Source organism: Pteropus alecto, unplaced genomic scaffold (genome assembly GCF_000325575.1).
Source record: "Pteropus alecto unplaced genomic scaffold, ASM32557v1 scaffold3, whole genome shotgun sequence".
NCBI classification, from domain to species: domain Eukaryota; kingdom Metazoa; phylum Chordata; class Mammalia; order Chiroptera; family Pteropodidae; genus Pteropus; species Pteropus alecto.
Window position 1 is genome coordinate 20,968,464 of NW_006442484.1, and position 11,119 is coordinate 20,979,582.

The window sequence follows — 11,119 nt, forward strand, 5'->3', positions numbered from 1 at the left end:
GAACTTAGCAAAATTTTTTGCACTCAGTAGCTACTTTAAAAATTTAGTTGATTGAAATCTTTCCACTTTAAATGAGTAATTGAGCTCCTGATTTCATCGATACTCCAATAAATTATAATACCAGACTTGGCACCATATCCAGACTTGAACTTGCACAAGTTTTTTAACCTCTTTGCCTCAGCTTCTTCATCTCTAAAAATGGTAGAATTATTTTATATACTTCAAAGATCATTGTGAGACTTGGTTCAACAAATATTGACTGAATGTTACTATATGCTAAACAATATTTGAAGTATCTTGGCCACATTAGTGAACAACATTTACAAAGGTAGATAAAAATCCCTACCCACATGGAGCTCACATTGCAGTAAATTGATGTTAAATTATGTTAGATGCTTAAGGGAGTACCGAGCACCTAGTAAGGTCTCAATGCATTTTAGATATGTTATTATTAACCCAACTGAATGACTAGCTTATTTTATGATATGATTTGAGAGGAAAAGAGGTTCTATGTACCTAATAAAGTACCCCAAATCCTAATATTACACCAATAATTGAGTTAAGACAGTGAAGGGCCCAGTTAAGATCTATACCTTATCTTACAGGGATGATACATTCCTATTAGTCATTCATAATGAGACCTTGAATGTATTTAGACTCTGCTTAATGAAGTTACAGACCTTAAGTGTTATGTTCATCATTGAATTCATAGCCTTTAGCATGGAGCCTGATGATCAGTAGACATTCAACAAATATTTGTTCAGGAATTAATTTGACACACATCTAACTTTGAAGATAAAGGTGAGAATAGAAAGCTGAGAATAAGGGACTGATGAACGCATGGAAAGAGTTTGAGGCAAATTTGTGTTTCAGAATTTTTCCTAGAACGTGTTGGTGGTAATTTCACGTCAGTAAGAAGAATAAGAAATATCTGCTTAAGAAAAAAATCACTTTGGGTTAATATAAAAAAGAAGATTTACAAAATCATTTGAGCAAGCAGGACCTTTGAAAATGCATGAAATACCTACGGTCAGCATATAATCATAATTAATTGAAATTAGCAATTCTAAAACATTTTTCCTCTTAGTTTAGATGAGTTTTCTTTGACCACAATTTCGTGTATGGATACAGATAAGTGGAATTGTCTAGACAAAGGTTATCATGTTAAAAATGAGAGAATAAAAATGAAAATAAATTGTGACTATACGGAGCTAGCTGCATTCTCATTGTACATTCATGTTGCAGCAGAGCTAATGTTTTCATATGGGCAAATTTTTACTCATATGCCCCGTCTAAGCAGAAAAGCCTAAGCTATTAATCCAGGTAGTTGTTCCATAACTACTGTTTTCTATTCATATTTGCATAAAGTAATAATCATAAAGGAGAAATTTACTGAAAGCCTCTGACTTTTTTTTTTAATCTCCAGTGTTCAGACTGCATCATAGTGCTTCCGATACAAGTGACAAAAACCGAGTTAAAAGCAGATTAAAGAAGTTTATTACCCGAAGACCTTCTTTGAAAACTCTGCAAGAAAAAGGACTTATTAAAGGTACAGGACACTTTATACTTTTACTGTAAAAGTGATAAATGAATATGCTTCTGTATCCATAGCTCTTCAGCTCTAGAAGAATATTAGGATATTTTAGGTTGCTTATTGGTTCTACTGTGTAAAAGAGAAAAAAATACTTGTCTAGAAAACTGATACTGATAAAATAAATGTTGCATTATAGGATCATTGCACAAAAACAACAACAACAACAACAACAAACTAGTTTTGCTCTCAGAGGATGTGGGCTCTGCACCCAGAGCAGAGAAATGGTATCTTAGTGGCCCATCAGAATGACCCCGTGTCCTCGTGTGTCTGGGCAATACTAATTTATACTTGGGATTTGAATATGTCCTAAATATATTCAATGTCCCAGCATATTCAATAACAGCAGCCCTTTTCACTATCAGAAATGTCCGGATTTGGATAAGTTTCTGATTACCCTAGTCATAGTCTGAAGTAAGTGCTCGGAAGAAAGTCCTAGCAAACTAGTGTTATGAAAACAGGAATTTGAGATCTTGAGGACTGAGAGTTCAATCTAATCTGAAATAAGCATGTATTTTTACAAGTATATCTAAAGTAAAGAATGAAATATCCTAGAGCAACCTAACCACGAGAATAGAAAAACATTGACTATGGCGTTAGACTAATTAGAATTCGGACCTTGGTTCTACTACTCACTTGTAATGACATTGAACAAGTTCTGATATCTCTGAGCCTCAGATATTTCATCTGTTAAATAGGAGTACTTATACACACTATTGAGAGGCTGTTGAGTGAAATGAATGAGATAATTTAGGTAAAGCATTTAAGAGAGTTTCTGGAACATATGTATTCAATAAATGTTCACTGCTATTAATATTATTATTTATTACTTTTGTTATTACTATTAGTCTTCCAGATAAATGAAAGAATAAATAGATAGATAGAACCAGAGATATAACAGATTTCTATAACTGAAAATCACCTTATAGATCACACAGGCAAAATGTATCATTTGCCTAACCAAGAAGACATATGCATCTAGCCCATTTTCCTCCTTGTTTTTCAAATTTTTTAACCGATGGATGTATTTTGAAAATTAAATATTAAAACATTTTGAAAATGGGCTGAAATAAATTCCTTAAATAAACTCTGAGAACAAAGTTGAAATACTGATTCTTATAGAAATCAAAAGAGTTGATTTAATAATATACACTCATTTCTCGGGAACAGGGCAAAGCTGATTTTAATATTTTCAGCAATAGTTAATATGAGAATTATTTAAATAGTTTATAATAACTGTTTGATTTATCGACTTCAGTCCATTTTGAAAAAGGTGAACATATCTCAAAAATCATCTGGCATTTTGAACCAATCGTGGAAGGTGAAATTTATGAAGCATGAGCATAAATATCACTAATAGAGTGGAAAAGTCTTAGAATATAAGCATTTGGGGGTAGAACTAATGCTTACTTCAAATACGGTTTATCTCAGACTTTTTCTCTCTGAAAATGTCCTTTTCAGTGCCACAGACAGTATTTGATCCTCTACAGATTCAATTACATATAATAGTATACTAGTACATTCAATTATACCTTAGCATTCATCCCACAGATTATCATTTGCCTAGACAGGATTCAGTTACAGGTTACCTGCCATTTTGAAAAAATATAACACCAGATTAGTAGCCCAAACAGTCCCAATCTGACATAAGGTCCAAATTTTTCATGATGCTGGCAAAATGAAAAGGATTTTAATTCAGTGGCAGGGTCTGTGCCCAATCAAAATGCTAAGGAATTAATAACTATAACGCTCTAGAATTGGTCTCAGAAAGTGGCAAACTGGATGCCTAATGCAGTCTTCATACCGATATAATGGAACCACTGAACACTCTTTGCTGTGTACACTCCCTGTCTTAGAGCTCCATTAAATTTTCACCATAGCTGACCAATGAGTCAGTATTCATTAGAAGGGCTGTGGAAAATCTATGTGAAATTCTGATTTGATAAGCTGCCATTGTTGTCTTCAGTGGAATTTTCTTCCAAATACAGATCAAGTTATGCAAATACAGTCACTTCTTGGGCTTGTTTCAGTTTTAACTGTGAATTTTTTAAAGCTTTTACTGAGATGTTTTATAAATGAGTGAATAGCATTAAACCAATTTTTAAAAATACAGGCCTAGTAAAATTTAATACTTTAAGTCCATTTTCTTAACATATCTAAGGTAAAGACTTAGAAAAAGCAATGAAACCAGGGTTTTTGATAGGTTACAAAAAAATCATATAATATAAATTAATGATTAATGGTTAAATTATCAATTTCTCCAAGTAAAATGACTTAACTCTTTCAAGGAGAATTATTTAGAAAGAGGTACAATGGTTTTTTAAATTGTTCTGTGGTGCATTTTCCCAAAGACTATGTATGAAATTCTTTAAATGTTCTAATTGTGCAGCTCTGGAATAAAGGTCCCATTGCCATTGTTTGGGAGAGGTGTGCACAGTGGTTTGGGTCTTACAAGTGTGCTTCCTGATACCTGGGAGGGGCTTTGCAGCACCACAGCCACTTTTCAAAGTCTTTAGTTTTCATGTAATATTAGTGGGGCTGCATTTTCTAATTTCTTAAATCTGGGTAATGGGAAGGGTACATTGTGATACCAAAAAAGGGCCAGCAGATAATTCTGAATGATAACCCAATGGAAATTTTAATAACTCAGCTGAGTGTTGCAATCATTGTGCCATTTACCGTGGTAGCTTCTGAAAAGCCTTCGATTTCTCCAGCTACTTTCACATTTGCCAAGGAGGGAACAGCTAGTGCTTTTTAAATACGTGAGTTTATTGCACTGAGCATCTTGTTGGAAATAAAACTCTAATCAGTTTAATGTGTAAATTATATAGGTGGGAGAATGCAGTTTAGGGTGGTAGGTGTGTTTGTAAATGTCCTCTCTACTTGCTTTTGGAACTGAAGTAATACCTCTTTCACATCAGTCAAACTACTTTATGTAATCTTTCAAATAATAGCATTGACCTCCAAGAACAGAAAACACTTGGCAATGCAATTTTTAAAAAAGATAACAACTGTTTGATTTTTTTAAGAGCAACTATTATTTCCTAAAATCAAATGACAGAGTTATTTGTCATTAGAGAGGGTTTGTATGTTTAAAAAGTAGTTTCTTTCATCTTAATATGGATGAAACCATACCGGACGGTATTAGTAGAAATTGGTAGCACTGCTGGACTACTTCTATTTTTTAATCAGTGTATTATAAGAAAACCATCTGCTTAAAGATTAAATAGTATGCCCGCAGAATTTATGATGAAAAACAGTGCTCTCCTGCCTCATCCCAGTTTTTCTTCTTATACATTACCACTTGGAAGTGTTTCTATTTGTATTCTTCTCGTGGGTGGTTCCATATCTTATATTATTGTTATTTGAGGATTAGATTAGTTTGTTTTTATCAATATTTTGCTTATCTTTAACATTATAGTGCCTTGATTTATCAAGCTTAGACATTACCTCAGATTTCTTTTACAATCAGCATGAATTCAACTCAATTAAACCAGACCTCTTCTACCTGGCCATTTTCCTCCCCAAATATACATGGTCAAATACAGTTGGCTTGCTGTTTTTATTAGCTTTCTCAGAAACATCCAACATACTTAAATCTCTACTTATTGTTTTATTAACCACAGAAAATTGAGACTTACTGCGTCCATTGACATGATGAGAAATTTACTGCCCTCTTCCCCTTTCATCTCCTCCGCCTTTTCTATTGTAATCTTTACTTCTACATCATGAAAAGTTATATTTTTCACTGGTTTATATAATTATGACTTATGTATAGTTTGATTCTAAAAGTTAAAAACCAAAAACAGCATTCATCGGATTACAATTATGTAAGATTGTTTACTACTATGCCAAGTATTAGATTTCCTTCTCTGTTCTTGCACTATAATGACCTTCAAAGAGCAATGTCCCTTGATCATGGTAAAAAGAGCTTATCTTTTCTTTTACAGTTGAAGGTTATATTATTTCTCTTGTACTGTTTCACAATCACAATTAAGCCCTCCATCCTCCCCATATTTTACATCTAAATGGGGAAAAAATTACTCATCAGCATATACTTTATATTGATCATGTAAATATTATGCAGTCTTTGGCCAAGTAAAGTGCCAGATTGGCTTAATGTATCCATGGGTCCAATGCTATGCTTTATGGGCCACATAAATTATATTCTGATTTTTAAAGCTTATGCTTCTTCATTTACTTGTAATCATGATACCTTTTAGTTTGATATATTGTTTGATTGTGAATTTCTCATGTAGATTTTTTTCCCAGAGTTTCATTTTTTTCTTGCTTTCTAGGCCTTTACGTCATTAAGGGTTTGTCTCATTTAAATAGTCTATGCATTCTAGTCTGCAATTCCCTGCTTTTTTTTCCCCAGCATATCTTCTAAAGTTCTCCTACCATCTTATACCAATTTGAATTGGTTGCTTTCCAGGCTTCATTCACATTTATCGCCCTGTGATTACCTTTCACTGATTTTTTTCAGTTATATTCAGTCTTCTAAATCCCATGCCTTGTCTTTATTGCTTTGATTCCTTTTATTATTATGTAACAGCTCCAGTAACTCATTTAGAAAACACAAGACCTCGAATATCTAAAATTATCATAAATATGCCTACACATTTAATCAATACTTTAGTGGGGTATAAAATTCCATTGCCTCTAGAATGCATAGTTGTAGATTCCATTCTTATTCTTGTTACTTTGATTTTTTTTTTCTTTCAGAGTCATTTTTTTTTTTGTCTTTATTTTGAGATCCTATAATCAATATAATGTATATAGTTGGCAGAATTTTTTAAATGTATATTCTGTTTGGCACTCAATTTGAAGAATCGTGATTCTCTTTAGCTCTGCAATGTGTTCTCTTTATTATTATGTTAATAAGTTCCCCCATCAGTTTTCCCTGTTTCCTCTCTTGAGATATTTATGATGTGAGTATTAGATCGTCAGAATTGATTTTTCTCATATTCTGAAAAAATTCTCAATTTTACTCTTCTGTCTTTATATTAATTTATTTTAACTGTAGCAATTATATTTCCAATTTTGTAGATGTCTTTCATTTTCTCACTTCTTCTTTGCATATTTCACTCTTTCACATGCACAAGGATAAAAACTTTGTTGACCACTCTTCCCCCATATCTAATAGTGAGGATGGCAGTTAGCACTATTTAATTAATTAAATATTAATTAACTGAATAAGTAAGAAAACAGAACATAAGTTATATCTTTAGTAACTTATTTAAGGATGTAAATTATAATTTGATGTCATTTTAGACTTTTGCTTTTTATTTTTATTTTAAAACATTCTCTTCAGTTCTTTAAATCATCTTTTTCATCTAAGTTCCTTTCTTTTATGTATTTTTCTTATTCTATTATATTAGTGACTTGGCTCAAATGTCTGGTGGACAATGGTTGTCTGTTCTTAATACAGAATGAAGCTCCACAAAGACTAGCTGGAGCTCTGTATACACTGGTAGAGCTTGTCAGTGATATGGTTTTACTGTGAGATGATCTCTAGAGACTCACATCTCCTTGAAACATCAAATATTTCTAAAAGATACAGAATACCTATATACGCTTGATAAACTGAATCAATGTTTATAAATTTTTATGATGACAGAAAATTTTCAACTTCATTTTACATTTAAAAAAACTGAGTTTATTTGTGAGCACAGCAACTTTAGAATTTGACTAAGATAGATTTAAGGCTGGATTTTGCTATTTACCAGCTATATGACTTAATATTTGGTTATTGACTTTTTCATTTATGAAATTTACATCATAACATTTAAATGAAACATTATATGTGAAGAACCTTGCATGATGCCCAGCTCATCTTAACCATTCAACAACTTTTTTTTCTCCCTTTCTTCCTTCCTTTCTTCCTTCTTTCTTCCCTTCCTTCTCTCTTTTTATTTTTCTTTCCTTCATTTTATCTCTCTTCCTCTTCCCTTCTTTTCTTCTTCTTTCTTTTTTTTTTTTTATTTGCGTTTATGGAGCAAATCATGACCACAATGGCCCAAGGAAACCATTCTCCCCAGTATTTCTTTAAAATTTCAGAAATTAATCCAGGCGAGTGTCAGGAAAGGCAACAGCAACTTGCTTTACTTCAAGAAAAATGCATAGATAATTTGCAGTTGACTCATATTTATCTATTTGGTAATTTTTATCATGGTACTCTTTATATATAAATGGGCATGAGCTCATTTTATTTCCTAGCTCTACCCACTTACATAATGTCATCTAATTACTGGAACATTTAAATAATTACCTACACAGACACAACTAACTGTTTAAGGTATCCATCATATGAGAAAATAATGTCTTTGAATTTGTAGTACTTTCGTAAAATATGCCAATTATATTGAAAAGTAAAAAAAGATTTTTCATTCAAATTGCAGATACAAGTTATCAGCTCTAAGCTTTCAACAGCCAGGTTTATGAATAATAAAATAATTGAGTTAAAATAATTTGTTAAAACCGATGTATAATGAGTAACCTACCTGTCACATTATCGATTTAAGCAAAATATATATGAGCACCACTACAGTATACATTTGAATAGAGATATGCTTCAACTCTGCCAGTTGATGAGTGTTAGTCTGAGAATAATTGTATTTGAATTTATATACTGGGGCATGGTTCTATCATTGCTTGGGTCTGAAATATTTTCACAACTTCCACAATATGCACTAATGTACTTAAAAATATCTTGTAAATCTTCTTTTCTTTAAACTTTTTTATGGTTCATAATTGAACTGTGATCCTTACGAGTGAGCTATGTCATGATTTAATATTAGCCAAAATTAATAGCCAACCTTAAGCTTCTTTATCTTGGCCTATGAGCTTCCTGTTTCCTTTGCATTTATAGTTCCCAGGCAGTTTCTGTTATTTAAAGGCTCTTGGGAGCAAATGTGTTGGTAATAGAGTACCACATAGCTAGCTTTTGTTCAATAATAAAATACAGGTCACCATGAGAGATGGCAAATGTTGAGAAAAAAAGTGCACCTGGGTAGCAGGTTAAGCTCATGTCTTTTAAAAGCCTGTTATCTAGGGAGGAAATGATCCAGGTCTTATGAGATATTAAAAGCAGAATAACTTTTGAGCAACAAGAGAGAAATGAGGTCCAGAAATGGGAGTGAATTAGGTAAGGGGAAAAAGAATAAGCCAGAATAATAAATCGGTTTCCTTGTGGTTCAAGAACTTACTTTCTTATGGAGAGAAAACTTTTTACACGAGCATTAGTTAGAATATAATATTTGAGGTGGTGACTTATAAATTCTTGAGTTTTAGTATCTAAAAAATGGTTTTATTAATAATTTCCTGGTATGACTCATTACATTTTGTGTATTTGCAAATAATAATGATAATAATAATTAATAATAAGAATGTTTCTCCTTTTCCCTTTCTTTAAATTATCATTTTTTCCCTTTAAGTCCTCAAGATCTTTCTCTTCTTTACTAAAAGAAAATTCCAGATAATATCAGGCTTTAGTCCTAAAACTGACTGGATGCCTGATAATAGCTATGCTAAATACTGGGAATATAGATGAATAAGACCTAATTGATTCAAAACCAGCATATTGGCTGGTTTTTTTTTTTTTTTTTTTAGTCAAAGACCTCTAAAACCCGTATTAAATCTTGCCCTGGCAATAGATGCTGGTTTTATTCATTTCATGGACTATCTATCTTTAAAAGATTTCCTACAGTTTTGGCATACTCTATATGGTTAGTCTAATCCTGGTGCCAGTTGGAAATATTGTCTCTAGGCCTTCCAGCTTGAGGACTGACAAGTTTCTATAAAATAAGAAGAAATAAAGTATGAACATCAGTAAGGAAACAGTAACAGGTAGAGACAGGTTTGTCTCATACTGTAAATCCATACCAAGTTTTAAGTGTACCTTGTGCTTGAACTCAAATTGTATATGGGTCTAGATTGTAGAAAAGATAGAAAACCTCCCCTGCCATCCCCCGACATTGTATGAACCAAAGCATATGCTCAAAGTAGTTTCAGACAGCCAAAAGTCAGGCAAATATTTCCTTCTTGTGCCAGGAGGCTGCTGCCCTCTGGAGAGGTGGTCTAAGACCATTTCAATTCTCTAATCACATACTAATCTTTCCTTCATGAAACCACCCAAAGAGAAGAAAATGATGCAGGGTCCTAATCAGTGTTCACAAGAATCCTTTTTTTTTAAAGGTTAGCATTTATTATTGATGCCCTGCTGTTCTCCAGCAAGCGTTCTATCTCAGTTCCCTCATGACTCCTAAATCTAGCTTCACAGGCAATGGAAGAGTCTTCAGTTTAGTTCTTGTTAGCTTTTCAAGGCCTCTGTAGACCCTATGAACTGTATCCAAAGCCATTGCTGGCTACACACCTTCTCCTTTGCAGTTTTTATAGTTCTGCTTACACAAAGTGCTAGCTGGTGATTTCATTTTGTGGTAAGGTGGATAATGGAAGGGGAGGAAAATAGAATTTCATCGTAACCTGAAGATTGATAATTTGAATAAATGTCTGAATAAATGCTTCATATGCAGTGAGATGAGTTTAATTTTCCACAGCATTTGAGAAACGAGGTCCCACTCCTTACTCGCTCATGTTATGATTGGGATTTGAGAGTCCACATTCTGTGTACATTGAATGTATCTCTAAAGACAGTACATACCAGAGTTCTCACAAATACTATCTTCTCATCAGGGTCCACATTCCGCAGATGTGTGTACTGCTACAAGCACAGAAAATATTAATATCAACAATTCATTTTGACATAGCCTAAGATTAATAAAGTGCTGTTTTATCTCCTTTAGCATCAGTGACAGTTGCACCCCCCACCCAAATCCATGTCTATTATAAATCAATAATATTCTACAAATTCTCAATATACAGAAAAAATAACTCTATCATTTTATTTCGGGGGGAGGAGGACAAGGGAATTTTGTTTATATGGATAAATCTCTTCCTTTTTGACTTGTTACCTTTCATGATTAGTGACATTGAAATGTAACCAGCCTCTGTAAAATTTAGTCATCAGAAAAATAACTCCATGTTGCAAAAGTGCTATTCTGGCATTTTTTATTTTTCTCTGTGGGGAGGAGGCAAGAAACTATATCAGAATTTGGATAATCATAATTGGTGGTCTGTCGGTGTTAGTCATATTGCCGTATAGAGAGGTATATCTCTCAACTTTTCTTTGAAATTGACTATATTGCTCTAAGTGTGTTTTATCAAAGCATTTTCTGGGGCAACAGATCTGAAAACATAAACTTTATGTAGCATTATTCCTCTTTAGATATTTCCCTTTAATATGTTCTTTCTTTTTGAAGATAAAATAAAAGTACATAAAAGAGTTCTGGGAATAGGCAGCTATATGTCATAAACACCCTTCTCTCCCCCTGGCCCCATGCCTCCAGCCCCTGAAATTTGGAAATGATTTGATTGAAGTGATGACTGCCTTGATCTTGTTTGAATACTCCTCCTTCTTCATTGTCTTCTTCTCTCTATGGGAGGTAACAACCCTGTCATGGAGTCATT

General features: G+C 33.1%; 1 long non-coding RNA gene across 1 annotated transcript in view; it reads left to right on the forward strand.

The window, feature by feature from the left end:
* The first annotated feature begins 1,435 nt into the window (after positions 1–1,435).
* LOC112470338 overlaps positions 1,436–11,119 on the forward strand; it is a 57,425-nt gene continuing 47,741 nt past the window's right edge. The window contains exon 1 of the long non-coding RNA XR_003042949.1: positions 1,436–1,549. This is a non-coding gene — a long non-coding RNA (uncharacterized LOC112470338). The remainder of the gene's footprint in view (positions 1,550–11,119) is intronic.